This window comes from Lepisosteus platostomus, chromosome 4 (assembly GCF_059453375.1).
Source record: "Lepisosteus platostomus isolate fLepPlt1 chromosome 4, fLepPlt1.hap1, whole genome shotgun sequence".
NCBI lineage: Eukaryota > Metazoa > Chordata > Actinopteri > Semionotiformes > Lepisosteidae > Lepisosteus > Lepisosteus platostomus.
Window position 1 is genome coordinate 25,882,439 of NC_142614.1, and position 14,762 is coordinate 25,897,200.

At 39.2% G+C, this 14,762-nt stretch overlaps 1 protein-coding gene across 4 annotated transcripts in view; it reads right to left on the reverse strand.

Annotated features, from left to right (window-relative positions):
• LOC148673034 (interleukin-6 receptor subunit beta-like) overlaps positions 1 to 9,528 on the reverse strand; it is a 28,789-nt gene extending 19,261 nt beyond the window's left edge. For 2 of the 4 annotated variants that reach the window (XM_088629200.1, XM_088629197.1), the window contains exon 1: positions 8,630 to 8,821. The gene's annotated coding sequence lies outside the window, so the exon portion shown is untranslated. The other 2 variants (XM_088629198.1, XM_088629199.1) reach the window with 2 other exon arrangements.
• Between the last annotated feature and the right edge of the window lie 5,234 nt (positions 9,529 to 14,762).

Here is a 14,762-nt window from a genome sequence, read left to right on the forward strand (position 1 = left end):
ATCTTCAGTGGTCTATTGCCATGAAGCAGTTCTCTTCTTGTTGGCTTCCTGGTTAACAGGGCAACCTAAACAAAAGGAGCTTAGCAGGACGTTTTTTAAAGATTCACAAAATGAGAAGAGATCAAGGACAGTAACTCTATTAAAGGCTTATTCAAGTTAATCCCTCAATTGCCAATTAGAAACTGCTTTATGCTGTGAGTTTTGACTTTCTGTCTTTTGAAGTTGCTTCACAAAGAGCTTTATATGATATGAGTTAATGTAAATCACTGTGGTTTTTACTGTTGCAGTTGAAAGTCATTTCCTAATTATATTCTCATTGGGAAAAAGATCTTTTAACCACCGTAATCTGTTTCTGTACATATATCACATGCAATTATTTTGACTATGCCAATAATGTTTGTTAAATCAAACTACCACTCCCACGCGGATAACAGGAAACTGAGCTAGGATCCAGCCTGTTATCCAAATAGTCACATGTAGTATACAGTATGTGAAGGTGCAGAGAATTTCCTACAGCACATTGTAGGGGTTGTGATTGACATTCTGTAACGAACAGTTATTTCCAGACCCTATGCGGACGACACAATCCGAAGAAGTGGGGAAACACTAGGAAAACGTCATGCAGGAATACGGGGCTGAAAACAGGGAGGCGTGTCCAAAGTGCGCTGGTGCACCGGGGAGGTGTGGCTGAGGCAAACAATCCAAAAGTAATCCATTGAGGGAATCCAAATACACAAGAATAAATCCATAGCCAGGTGATCCATCCAAACACGGAATTAAAAACACGAATCGGGTCGGAACCAGCGGACTAGGAACAGGAACAGAGGTTAAAACCTTAACGGGACCAGGTGCTTCCAGGTCCCGGACTCGCACGGTGCGGAAACCAGATGCAGAGCCCGGATGAGCGTCAGCGCCTGGCTTTTAAGGTGGGCTGGGAAAAGGGATCAGGTGCACAGAATTAAGTCTAAAGTGAAAGGGCTGGAGCACCCTTAAGGAGGGGGGACTATAATCGTGACACATTCCCTGTGGGTGTTTCAACAGTTCAATTTGGGCTGTGAAAGCAAAACAGATAGGGCAGCCCAGTGGCAGCTATGGGGCCCTGGGTTCAATTCTGGACCTGGGGTACTATCTCTGTGAGGAGTTTGTATATTTTCCCTGTGTTCACATCGGCTTCTTCCCACAGTCCAAACAGATCCTGGTAGGCTAATTGGCTTTTGGGGAGAATTGGCTCTGGTGTGTATATGTGCGCCCGTTGCTTGCTGGGATAGACTCTGGCTCCCCCTGAGCCCTTTAATTGGAAAAGGTGGTTAGAAAATGGATGGATGAAAGTAAGACAGGCTTCTGAAATAGTGAATAGTGAAGAAATTAAGTGATTATATAGGGATGCTGAGATTACACAAGAAAGAGTTCAGGGTTTAAACTGATGTGCAACATGATATAAATTATGTGTTGCGACAATGAGTTGGTTGGTGCCGTTTCGATAAATAAAGGTACAATAAAAGATCTTAGCCTGTGTTAAGTGGTAAAGTATTAAACATCCCTCACTTGGAACTTGTGACAATCTGAAGATTTGCCAGCACAATGTTCAGACTAGTCTAAAACCTCCCATCCCACATCTTCACATTTCACTTTTTACAAATAACCAGAGGTTGTTACAACAAACAGAATTATTGCTGACTACATCCATAACAATCTGCGAGATAAAAGCTTTTGTTTTCCTTAAAATGATCTGGCCATGAAATCACACCCCAGGCAAATGTAATAGCTATGGCAACCAGCAGGAACTTTCAATAAATTTAAAACATTTCAAAGACATGAGAAGGTTTTACTCCATTTTCTCTCCATTACTCAATTTACTTTCTTCTGTACCACCACCACCATTCATGGTGAAATGAAACAGACAAAATAATACACAAACCAATCAGACCTATCAGATGTGGGATTTTTCAGGTCTGTTACATATTATTACCTTTTTAATTAATGGAGCGCAATGTTATTTGCCTCACTGCGGCCTTATATATTCATCTCTCCTTCTCTGCTGCCTCATAAATAGAATACTAATAAAACAACAACAGAAAGCTTTTTAGTGTTAGTTGCACCTTGGTTCACATGAATTTCCTACAGACGATCCTCCATCACCTTGTGAATGTAGATGTATTAGACGATTTGAGCACCAGGATGGCTCTGAATGATAAGAGACCCATCAAGTCCACTTCGGTTTTGTTGTTCTTACCAGTAAGGATCATAATGGGAATGATGGAAAAAACCTGCTGCAAAAACTCTGGTTGCTGCTGGAAGAGGTGTTAGTGGGGCCAGTAGGGGGCGTTCACCCTGTGATCTGTGTGGGTCCTAATGCCTCAGTATAGTGACGGGGACACTATACTGTGAAAAGATGCTTCCTTCGGATGAGATGTAAAACTGAGGTCCTGACTCTACCAGGGCATTTCTCAAATAGAGCAGGGGTGTTACCCTGGTGTCCTGGCCAAATTTCCCATTGGTCTTTACCAATTATGTCCTCCTAATAATCCCCATCTATGAATTGGCTTCATTACTCTGCTATCCTCCCCACTGATAGCCGATGTGTGGTGAGCGTACTGGTGCACTATGGCTGCCGTTGCATCATTCAGGTGGATGCTGCACATTGGTGGTGGAGGGGAGTCCCCATTACCTGTAAAGCGCTTTGAGTCGAGTGTCCAGAAAAGTGCTATATAAGTGTAAGGAAGTATTATTATTATGATTATGATTGAATACCTCTTTCTACTTCCTCAGAAAGGGACTTTTTCAATAGCAGAAAAAATATGAGCCAAAACTGAACTCAGCTGAACCCAGGAGTCTGAACTAAAGTGAATCTGTTAACAGCCATGACTAAACCTTATTTGTTGGCAATCTAGCCAACAGCTGAACAAATGGCCACAAAACTAACTAGAGGTGGTAAATCATTGCAACATGCTTCTCGGGGCAAATAACTACAGTATGACCAATATAAATGTAACCTTTTTAAAATCTTTTTACTGTTCATTTACTCAAAGAATTAAAATTACAGAACAGCTAAAGTGTTGTGAGTAACTGCACAACAAATTGGTTTCTTGAATTTTCTGAAACTAAATCATTCAGCAATAAAAAATGAGTAATCTGTGGTCAGGACAGAAGTTGGAGAGCAGATTGTTTGCCAAAAGAAATAAGTGTTGCATTAGTGCAAAACCTTAGAGACATTGAGAAAGGCCTCTGAATCAGAAAAGCCTCTGAATCTCACCCATTTGTTTTGCAATCCACAGCATCATTCTGGGAAATTGTTATGCATTTTAATGCATTTTCCTAAACAACAAAGGGGTGTGCTAGAATATTATAGTCAAATGATTTGTAGCTTCACAGGCAAGTGACCAAGTATGAAAAAGACTCACTTTCGACTTGAGTCATTCCGAATTTTATATATAAAGTGTTATTATAAAAATATATAAGATATATAAAACAAAATATTTTCAAAACAGGAACTGGTCTGCCTGGACTATTAACTGCTATTTCATTACCATGCTCAGGCATTTTTCACTGGAGTCACTGCCTAATTATTCCTCCCACTTCAAGGGGACACTACACAGTACGTGGTCAGCCAGTCACAGGTCTGTGCTGACTACATGGTACCGACTGTTATGTCATAATCTACAAGACACATTTAGCACACCATATTCACACAGCAATATGGACTGACTCTTTTCTTCTAAATAGAACCCATGGTCTTTAAAAAGTGTCTTTCTCTCTTTTTTTGGTACAAAAACATTGAATTCTGTAAGGAAATGTTTTCTGCTGAATAAATTCGTGCATTAGGCAATCAACTGTCTCCTGTTTGCTACTCTGCTTTTGTTTGTGGGTTACAGGGCTAGAATATTAGAATTTCATGTGCTGTATGACATTGACCTCTTGAAGGGCTAGATTTATCCATACAGCGCCTTCAGAAAGTATTCACTCCCCTTGGATGTTTTCAGCATTTGTTATGTTGCAAACTCAAATACGAATACATTTATATGAAATTTGTTGTCAGTGATCTACACAAATTATTGTATATTGTCAAAGCAGAATTGAGTCACGGAAACGTTTTGCACGTGAATTAAAGGAAAATGTTTAAATGTTTTGATTTTATAAGTATTCAACCCCTTTTTGTATGACACTCCAAACTGAGCCCAATTTGGGACTTCCCTTGTGAGATCCACCTAAATCTTGAATGGAGTCTATCTGTGGTCTCCAATTGGATTTCAGAAGAAATACCTGTGCCTGTCAGAAAAGAAACTCTATGTAGACTAGAACTGTGAGGAGGCATAGATCTGGGGATGGATATAAAACTGTGCTCCCAGAAATGGACTCTTCCTAAAGCAGGCCTCTTCGCCCCAGACTAAGCAAGTGGGCAAGAACCACCCTGGCAGAACTACAGTGTTACATGGCAGAGATAGATAGAAGAGAACTTGTTCGGAAAACAATCCCTGAAGCATGACACAAACATGGGAGAGTACCCTAGATGGAAGCCACACTTGAGAAAAGGCCACATAGTAGCAGACCTGGAGTATGAAAGAAGGAACACTGCAGACCTTGAGACCGTGTGACAGAAGATTCTCTGGGCTGATTAAACATAAATTGAATGCTATGGCCTGAATCCAAAGGTGCTATGCCTGGTATAAACCGAACACAGCTAATCAGCCCTGTAACACCATTTCTAACATGAAGCACGGTGGTGGCAAAATCACCCTTTCGGTGATGCTTTTCAGCGTCAGAGACCGAGACAGTTGTTGTGGTAGAGGGAACAATGAATGGAGCCAACTAACAGGCAAATCCTTGAGGAGAACCCAGTTTAGGCACCAAAAGACCTTAGTCCTGGATAAAGAATCACATTTCAACAGGACAACGATCTTAAGCACACAGCCAAAATGGCAGCAAATTGGCTTCAGAACAGGAAGGGACTGTCCTTAAGCGGCTCAGCCAAAACCCGGACTTGAATCCCATTGAGAATCTGTGGAAGGTCTTTAAGATTGGGGTTCCAAGCGTATCTGCAAGGAAGAATAAGCAAAAATCCCCAATTTCAGATATGCAAATAAGCAGAGAGAGACATACCCATGAGGAATCAAAGCTATAATTACTGCAACAGGTTCTAGCACAAAGTACTGACTCATGGGGATGAATAGTTCAGTAAACAGATGAAACATTTTTCATATAATATTTTGTCAGAATTTGTTTTTACGCTATAAAGTTATTTTTACTCCTTTAAACTATTGTGGATGTTCTGTCAATCAAGGGGAAAATCATTTCACTGCATTACAAATTCTGGTTGAAACACAAGAATATTTGCAAATATTTTGTGGTATATTGTGTTGTTAATTCTTTATATTTGTTTGTCCAGTCCTGTTTCACCCAGGTTAAACCAATCTATTACTCACCAGAATTGTACTGATACTGATGCCTCTATTTTGCAACATTATGTTTCTTCTGCAGTTTGATCCTGGATTCAAACCACTGCCCCCCAAGCACCCCCAAGTCACCAACCCATGTGGACAAAACAGGGAGGAATTTAATTGAACATCCTAGACATGGTAACAGTGTTACTGCGACAGTTCATTTGGTGGTCTGCAAGCAAATGGTTTCAAACTTTGCATTCCAAAGTGACAACTCTAAATGTGATTATGTTAACGATAAACTGGTCGTTGGAACAGCATAGGAAGCAATAAGCTTCCTTTATTGAAGATATTGTGGGATTTATTGTTATGAAGCCATATACTGCCTTCCGAACAATATGGCAAGTGGTTCACAGACTTAAAAGACAATGGAAATTCTCTGCAAATTCAGATGGTCGGGTAGGGATTTTTTCATACCAAGGTTTTTGTTACATACTTTCTGCTGTGATTAACAATGAGGAATGCATGATATGTGGTTGTCTGAGTCATAGTGATCTTTTCACTTACATTTTGCAGGTAAAATTACATTTTTATCGTATACCAGGCTGAAAAACCAGAGGTACGAACAAACCACCTCTTATTAAAGCTTTAAAAAAGGTCTCAAGCACCTCTCAACACAATGTTAATAACCTAACTAACAAAGGAAAACCATGGTGTTGAGAAAAGAGTTTCTTATAGCAAGGACCTGGACTGTAAAGTACCCTGTACTTTTTATATCTGTGTATTTTTTTCAAGTTTGTCTTATTTTTCATTATGATTCAACCATGCAGCCACAGTCTTTTTTTTCTGAAATTTACTGAACTAATGCCAAATTAGTATGAGGCTAGCCCACTCTATGTTGGTTTTATGCTACTTTTTCACTCTTCTGGGGTGAGGCTGCAGCCTCAGTTTTCTTAATTTCTAAATAATTAAGGTTTGGAGTCACTGCCATGTTGAAAAAAAAAAACCATTCTCCCCTCTGCCCAGAGCTTCAGGGCTTCACAAGGCTGTCTGTTGCCGCACTGCAAAAAAGCCCCAGATTCCCTTGCAAGATAGCAATTGGCTGCTGCGTGTGTTCATGCAGATGCCCTGGAACTGTATCAGGGGTGTGTCTGATGCACACCTCTTCTCACTGCAATGCATCCCTCTGCTGCTATGGGCAACAACCAGCTCAAACATGCCACCATTTAGGACACCATTCCAAAGCTGGAGGCCTGTCTGAAATCCAAATCTAGAGCGAGGGCACTGTAATAAACGCTCCTACACCTAGAAACCTGTGAAGAGGTAATGAGCTGCCCCATTCAAACAGGCTCTCTAGAATTGTACTGAATAACAACACACAGGTGGCTTATGAAGCTAGGTGTCCTATTCAAGCACCTGGTAGTCTGGTAGACATGCAGAGAAGGGCATTCGACTCAGTTGTGTGTGTCCTCATACACCCTAGTCTCTTTGCATCCGCTGTTATAGAAATGTCTGCGTATACACACATGCAGACCATCGCCGATAGCTACAGTATACCGTAACGCTGTCCCGCGAAAATCAGGACGCTGTACAACTCTGCTTACAATTCACCAGCACATTGGCGTGTGCTCTCTTATTATCTATCATAACAGAAAGACATACAGCAACAAAAAGCAGAGTGCCAAAGTCGTCACGTCATAAATCCCAGTCTCCCTAACTAGGCGTAAAGTACATCTTTCTATAGTATAACCAACCTGTCCCAACTCTGAACAGTGGGCTATAAAAGGGTATCTTTCGGTAACCGACAACAGGAATAAAACACAGAACGCGATTAAGGTTAACACACGAACAGAAACATTTACAGTGCAATAACGCAGGATACCATTGTTGCCCCTGTGGTACAAGACCGCTACGACCTTGGCTTGAGCGCAATTAACAGCCAAATCGCAACATCGCAGTATAAGGAACTTTGTTCGTTAAACTTTGTTTTCTACAGGTAGACGTCGCCCAAAAATCAAACTCAATAAATATAAAGCAAATTTCATTCATTAACATTTTTAAAGAGCACCCAACAAAAGGATAACTATGAATTATTGTTGAAAGTGAGCTGGAACGAAGTCAATGCTTAGGCAAGATAATCATTCTTAAAACATACGTGTTATGTTAAATCGACATGACTCAGATTGCCAAGGATGACCAATTTTTCAATAACGCTGTTGTAAAACGAGAAATGGTTGTTTTTCAACTTCACAGCAAAAATGAAAAATAAACCATAACTGACATAATTATAGTTAAAAACGATAACGGAAACTCATATACCTATCACAGAATTACACTGTTATATATACTTGTAACAGATGTATAATTTCTCATGTATCAGGTGGTTTGAGGTACTGATTCCGACAAGACAGACGTTATATTACGACGTTAACACAAATGGGAAAATTAATATGGTAATTTACAGGTCATCATACATATTCACAGTACGCATATAATTACGTTGTGTAATATTTGATTTTGGCATTCTTAAACTACTTGGACTTTCTGCTCACATTTTTCATGAGTTAATAAGAATGTAAATCCTAGAAATCCATCTGTTTCCAGCTCGCACTGAAGAACACAAAAATCAAAACGACGTAAATGATTGTAAACATTGTATTTTAACTTCACGCTGCAGAGATCGATTTGAATAGGATTACAAGAAAAGTATAAAACAGTGAAACAGAAAAGACTGCAATTCAAATATGGACTGTGCTAATTAGCCTGGCAAAACCACCTTCTTTAACAAACCTTGGTGATTCATCTTTATGGTAACGGAAAATGCATAATATTTAACAGAAAACACAAATTATGTTTTCTCTTTGAATAATAGTTCCTGAAATCGATTATGAAGAAAAACTGTCAATGATAGTCACAAGACTATATAAATATACAGAATACAGCATCGAATCAACGTTCACTTTCATAAATTAAAGTGGGCGAACACAGGGTCGAAGATAAAAGGGTAAAAACTAATAAAAAATACCTTTTTGAGCACTCCCCCCCCCCCAAAAAAAAAAAACCAACTAATCCTGAATACCAATCAATCGATCACTATAATAATAGTAAGAGTTGAAAATAATCAACTAGCATGGAAGAATTATATGCATATCCACAGTCCACAAACAGAATAAAAACAAAATCATCTTCAAAGTTTCATCATCTCCCACAGTAACAACAAATAATTTCAAAATAATTTGAAGATGAAAACTTACTAAACAGACTTCTATCGCATTCCTGATAGGTGGGAAAAAATTCCGGGATGTTGATATTCGGTTGTACCTCAGGTATTTTACCAGTCAAAACTAAAAATGATTTTAGATATAGCGCTACCAAGTATCGGGAATACTGGAGTCTGTGATTGCTCAGCGTTGAATGTTTCCTCAGCGCCACAGTCCAAAAATACTACTTACATGAGTTATGGGAGTGAAGCAACAAAACCGAAACCTCGTGTGTGCTCTGTAAACCAGTCTAAGACAAAATAGGCAGCTAACTGTCATTAGCCTGATCGGAAGTTTCGAAATGCCAGGGTTTGGAAAGCAAGCACAGACAAGGTGAAAAAAATTGTCGCGTTTAATTACTCGCAACACAAGTTTCTATTGCAGTGTTAGAAGACTTAAATCCATCCTTTATAAATCAATTAAGAATAAAATAGAAACTTTGTGAGGCCCCTTATGTATAAATATAAAACAACAGAAAGCATTGATGCGTATCATCGATCAGGTATAATCCTAACGTTTTAGTACAAAATAAAAGGCAATTTCAAACATTTTTTACTTTTGTCCCTGAGCACCCACAACCTTTGCTGCTCCAAATCGGCAAAATTCCTGAAGATGTTTTACGTAAAACAGTATTGTTCTTTAAGTAAACACCTTGCAAAGGCTTTTATTTCTCTTTTCCTTTCATTAAGTACAAAAAGCTTGAAATCATTTTAGAAAATAGCGGAAATGATTACATACATACTGAATGTTTCAGCAGTGATGTGTAAATCATTTCCGAAACGACTTTACCATGTGACTTTAAAATCCACTGACGAAAACTTGTTCCTCTTTTCAGGAAACACCACAGCCATTTCTTTTCAGTCAATATTTTTTTACACTGAAAAATACAACATTGGCATTCAGTTACAAAACAATTTTGAATTCAAGATTTATTTTCAATAGTGGTCATTCAATAATCTGTTGTCTTGGCAGCCCTGCCCCCCTCTTGTGACAGTAAACTGACCGGATATTTGGAAAGTCTGAGCCCCCTTTCCAGGAAGACAGCTTCAAGAGGAAGCAAAACTTAGGAAAGTACCGCCTGTTTGAACTTATTCCCCAGGATCTACAAACAAACTCCCACTGCAACCAGCAGCACAGGCAGGAACTGCATGGGAAGTACAGATCCAGGTCCAGACAGCCTGGTTTACAGGGTTAGCTAACAACTGGCCATGGCCCAGTCAGAGGGCATAGCACACCCTCCTTGTATGTTCCAGAGAAAGACCCAAGAAGCTACAGCCTTCACTCTGCTGCCTTCAGCAGGCAGTTTGGATCTGAGCACACAGGAGACACCATGAGAAACTGCTAGAGCTGAAGAGAAGACCCAGGAAAAGCCAGAAATCTGATGCAGGTGACATCTTGGACCTCACCCACTCAAGTTTTCCCTGCATTTTGTCCCAAGCTGACCTGGCCCTCCAAGCCTTCCTAATGCCACCTAAAGTGCTTCAGTATCATGCCTACCTGTACATCCCTGGGTTCCTTAATGAAGCCGTGGCCTGTATCACAAGGGGTTAAGGAATGCTTGGAGAAACTAAGGTGTGGCTGAATAAAATTGTCAGGAGCAGATGACAGGAAAGACCCACAAATGGGACTAGACATGGATGAGCGCCACACTGGACTTGCAGCACCTTGAGCTGCTCACCTTTATCACCCTGCAACTCACAACCGGCATCCCACTGAAGCTAAGCAGGTGTGAGCCTGGACACTACCTAGATGGGATACCTCCTGGGAAAGCTAAGGTTGCTGCTGGAAGAGGCGTTAGTGCGGCCAGTAGTGGGAGCAGTTGTGAGACCAGTTGACCTGTCTGCTTCCCCTACCCCACAGATGGCAAAGGCAAAAGAGAAAACAACAAGAAAAATGAAGGAGAGATTTGCTGTAGGGGTAATCAAATCATCCAACAGACCCTGGCCAGCTCCCACAGTCCTGGTTAATAAGGATGGCTCCAGGGGGTTCTGAGAGGACTAGATGAAGCTAAACACTATCCAGAAAGACCTGAATAGACACAGAGTGGATTAAGGCATAGGCTTGAGGTGGTGCAGCTCTTTTGACCTCCATAGAAGTTATTAGCATGCTGAAGTCTCTTCAGAGGTGCAGATGAAAACTCTGTTCTCAATCAGGCCATGGCTGTGCAATTCACCACGATCCCCTCTGGGTTCTGCAACACTCCTGCCACCTGAGAGGCTCATGTAGAATATCCTGTTCGCCATTCACCACACCCAGACTCTGTTCGACCTCCACTCTGCACAAGAAAGTGAAACACAAACCTATGATGCGCCACAGAATCCAATATTGGAAAGAAGCCTCTAAAAGCATGGAAAATAAAAGAAAAACAAAGCTCCATGTGGAGGAAGGGGAGCTCCAGAACATCATCAAGGACCCGGATCCAAATTATGAAGCCAAGTCTGTTGGTCCTGGAGAGCAGGCACGAGCCATTTGTCCCTGCTGTATCCTGGTGTTTGCAGGCAGAAAAGGCAGCAGAATACAGATCCGCATGGGGCTCAGCAGTGACACTGAATCATCCTTATCTTTGTAAGTGCCCCAAGTCTCTGCACCCCTCTGCAGCTCTAGGGACAGCCTGGGAAGACACTGTTGTGTCTTTACTGGCACGCAAAGGGATTTTAACTGTAATTAAATAAAGTAACAAGAACTGTTTGACTGTTCTGTAATTGTCTATAACGTGCTACCAAATGAAAGATCTTAGGGGTAGAAAAAAACAATTAGCTTGGTTAATTTTTTTTTGCATTATTTTTAGCTGGGCTAGCCTACTATTTTAACTGGAAAGTGCTTAATCCTTGCAGCTGAAAACATTTCTCACACTTAAGTGTAGTCAAACACTCAAGAGCCATGGGGACGTTTTAGCACACTTTATGGACTGTCTTGAAGCAATCAAGATCTTAACAGAATTTTTTTGGATACCAGCAACATGGATTTTTCAGTGGATGGGGGTGGTGAGGATTTTGAAATGCAGCACAATAAAGTAAGCGTGAAACTCAATATTCACTCGGTTTTCATCCTTTGAAACTTCAGTAACCATAGAGAGAAACTTTGCATTTTGTTGAGGGTGACCTGTGACTGTTTTACAACTTCCACTTTATCATTTAAAGGCCTATTTATGCTTACGACAATGTTTCAGATGTCAATAACTTTGCAAGGAAGATACAGATTTCAAACAACTGATGTTGGGAATTTTTGGGAACAGCTAAACTCATCAAGGGAAAGCAGGGGCAATGATCACACTAAATGGTAAGGTGTGCATATCAATTTATTTAAGATACTATATTTTAACATTAAATTGGTATTCATGTAAATGTAAGTAAAGCTATTACCGACATAAAAAAGTATCAATGGCACACAAATATGTGAGCTAACACTTGGCACTGGTTTTTCAGGAAAATTTGCCTGGCCATTCCCTAGGCAATGATGAGAACTATTGGCCTCCAGACTCAAAGATGGACCAGAACTCTTTCCTTCCAAGAACGCTTGAATACGTGCAACGTAATATTACTCAAGTCTGGGAATTTAAAAGTGTAACTCCTCCCTCCCTCTTCAATTCCATTCTTCATTATGGAATTGGGAGTTAAATATTCAACTAAATATGCATGTAACCAGCATGCTCATTTTGCTCTCAACTGTATTTATGGAGATTTATGGAGATCTGGCTCCTGTTCAATTAAGAGCTTACTTGCATTCTTTTGTTCTTGTTCATTGATCTTGAAAATGACATTTTTTCTCTGTTTATGACTATAAACAGACTATATATATGACTATAACAATATTATGTTGTGTAAGGAGCATTTTTAAAGTCAGATCATTCTTTTTCGACCAATTCTAGAGTAGCAAAGGTATTTTAAATGTGGTATTACTGATGCATTGTACAATTTTAAACATTTAAAATAGCTAAGTGTCTGCCAATACACATGCAGAATGATTTACTGAAAGCCTTGCACAACAAATGGAAATTCATAAACCACCGTTACATGTCAAGGAAAAAAAAGGATCTTAAATGCATTTGGAAGTAAAAAGATCAACCCACTTCCCGAAAATCAATTTATTAAAAATCCATAGAACTGTTTCGGGAAACAATCACTCCATAGCCCAAAAAAAATTAATACAAATACATTTAAAAGTGGTTTGCCACAAATGTTGATTTTTGATTCACTAGAGTAATACACAATTGGGTTTAATGCAGAAAATGAAGGGTTATAAATGATAAGATCCTAAATTATGCATCACCAAAAGAAAAAAAAGACATTTCTTTTATACACAAAAAGGGACAAATGAGGACAAACGTCTTGCTTATTTACCACTTTACCCTGAGAATCTTTAAAACCATAATAAATTAAGGATGATTTATAAGATACCTCACTCTCAAAAATAATTTTCAAAAACAAAAATCACAAATCAATCAATCCTAAGAAAGTATCTGAAATTTGCAACAAGTACAGTTTGGTATTTGGTGGTTGGAAAATCTAGGTTTAATTAAGAGTATATGGTTGATTTGGGAAGTCTTACTAATTTCTAATGCTAATTTCTCAATTGGTTGGCCTGTCACTGCTAAATTTATCATTCCAAAAACCCAATTTATAAATAAACCCATTTCACTCAAATGGAAAAATAACCGAGCAAAAAAGCTAAATCTGTAAATTCAACAATAAGCAGCAGCTCCCACTGAGCTGACATCTGGTGAAGCCCAGGATGTGTACTGACAAATATTTGAACAGTTGCCACGATTTACAAGAAAATGAGTGCTTTACTCAGCCGCCTAGAGACTAATCACGAATCTCAGACAGATAGCACCTACAGCAAAAACATTTAACATAAAAAAATGCAATACTGTTTCTTACAAATAAGGAAGATAATTAATTTCTATCTTGCAGTTTTTTGGGGCCATTACCAATACTTTTCCACTGTAAGTACAAACTTCTCTTTCGAATAGACCTTGCCCTGTGTTATAAAGTATATCATACAAAAGTAATGTGTATATTGACCTTAGTCTAATGAAAAATAAGAAAAGTTTAAGGCTATTACTACAGAGCTAGGCACAAATGATCAAATCAGACTTTTTTCAGAACATTGGGCTTTTAATGATTCAAGATACCTGGGCACATTCAAGTGTTTGAACACGAGTACTCTACTGCTAACCGAAACCCCCGGCCTTCCTCCATGACCCGGACCAATTAAAACATCTTCTAGGACAGCCAATGAAGAATCAAGTTCGAATTTAACCATAAAGGTACCAGTGTACATTATCAAATTGTATGTCTGAATGCAGAGAAAATGTATGCAAGAGTTTTAAAATTGGTGAAAAATACATGTGCTTAGAAACTCTTCCTACTGTATCTTCCATTTCCTTATAGACCCCATACCTCCCCTTTCTTTATCTCCAGTACTATTTCTAAATTATACTCAAACATAACATTCATAAAGGTATAAGTCAATCAAATTTCTAATTAATTGGGACAAAACCATACAGGAAATCTGTGCTCAACTCAATTTCACCTTATGAGATGATTCTAGAAAACATCTATCTGTTGTTCATGTAAAGCTCACTAAGGAAGACTGAATAATTTAGGACCTGCTTAAACTGTTAACTCTACACAATCTTTCACTTTTGTTACAGGGCAGTTATGTGCAGCTCAAACAGAATTGCTCAGTGAAAACCTAGGTTTCTAGAGACCAGTCTGTGCCAGTCTTTCTAGCATAATGTAGCACTTAGGTTTGTGAAAGGTTTGAAAAGAAAAAAATACCTTCATAAACAGAAAGTCAATCAGCCAGGAGCCTCACTTCAAGTTCATAAAACATTTATAATTTTCTTCCCCACTGAGTCCTCCTTCAGAACAGGTCAGTGAGATTAAAGTTGTCTATCATGTAGGCTCTCAAAACACTCAAAATAAGCTATCGCCAGATACTCAAGATCAGAATTCCTGTTATTCTCATCTTGTCCTCAAACCAATTAACTAGATATAGCCACCTACTTAAAATTACAAACTAGATCTGCAGGACCGAATCTCCAAAACCAAAATAAACCACCACCGCTTTAATCCCCAATTGTGTGGAAAGTTTACAAAGCATTCATTCATGAAAGCTCTAC